The sequence below is a fragment of the Epinephelus moara genome, chromosome 18 (genome assembly GCF_006386435.1).
Source record: "Epinephelus moara isolate mb chromosome 18, YSFRI_EMoa_1.0, whole genome shotgun sequence".
Taxonomy (NCBI): domain Eukaryota; kingdom Metazoa; phylum Chordata; class Actinopteri; order Perciformes; family Serranidae; genus Epinephelus; species Epinephelus moara.
In genome coordinates this window covers 34,565,140-34,566,305 of record NC_065523.1, presented here as the reverse complement: position 1 = coordinate 34,566,305, position 1,166 = coordinate 34,565,140, and positions in this window count along the sequence as shown.

The following is a 1,166-nucleotide window of genomic DNA, read 5'->3' as shown; positions in this document are numbered from 1 at the left end:
TTACTCTGTCTCTGTATCACCTAGAGTGTTTCTGACACTTTTACAAGAAACTTGAGAGAGTTTTCTTTCTGGCAAGACCTCATGCATGCATGTAGCCAGAGCGGTTCAGAAGCTACAGTCATTTTAATTTGGGTATGTCATTTTAGGCATTTTTGCTACAAAATGGGGGTGGAGTGCACGAGCATTGTAACCTTAACAAAGAAAAGCGTATGGGGTGAAAAGCTGGACAAAGGTTACATCTTGTAACAGCACAGTTTGCCAGCTCGTGGGTTGTTGTCATGATTTGTAGGATAAATAATGTGCGATGTTGATGCAAAGTTCAAAACATTTCAGGGGCATTTAAGATATGATTTTGTTGCTGGGAAATATGACCAAGGATTTCAAAAGCTTTTGCTGCTTTACTCTTCTGAACAACAACAAAGTTACACATTTTTAGAATATTACAAATAAATATTTGATGAAACCTCTGATGTGAAGTGAACTAATAAATATTTGATGAAACCTCTGATGTGAAGTGAACTGTTGTTGTTGTTGTTTTCTACTCTCCATTCTTACTTTAACTATTATTTGTTCACCTGTCACTGAAGTTTGTTTCAGCTCTCATGTGTTGTTGTTGTTGTGTTCCTTTTATACCTGACATTTGTTTGTCCATTGTATTGTTGAACAATACTGTGACAACCGACCCCGGTCTCCCCTACAATGGCTGGTAGTTTACACTGAGCGCGTTCCCGAGGAGTGCATGCAAATATGGCGGGCAGACACAACTCTAGTCAAAACTCCAGAGGCATGTTTCATCTCCAGTCTGCCGCTTTTACAGAGATATTAAAATCTGTGTTCCTGTTTGTTCCTGTAGCCTGCAGGCTGTTCCCGCCATCACGAGACGGTTCCTGTAGCCTGCAGGCTGTTCCCGCCATCACGAGACGGGCGCGCCTTCCATTCAAAGCAGCACCCATGGGAGGATCTGAGGGTGTGTGAGGAAGAAGATCAGAACAACAACAACTGCGTAACACCTCACTAACGTACCTGGTATCTGTCCTCCGGGATCAGGTCGTGATCTCTGAGCTGGCTGAGGAAGATGTGCGGGTTCTCCATGCAGGACAGTTCAGTTTTATGGCGGCGGAAGAACCGAAGGAGTTCTTCCTTCTCCATCCAGAACGTCGGCTCCG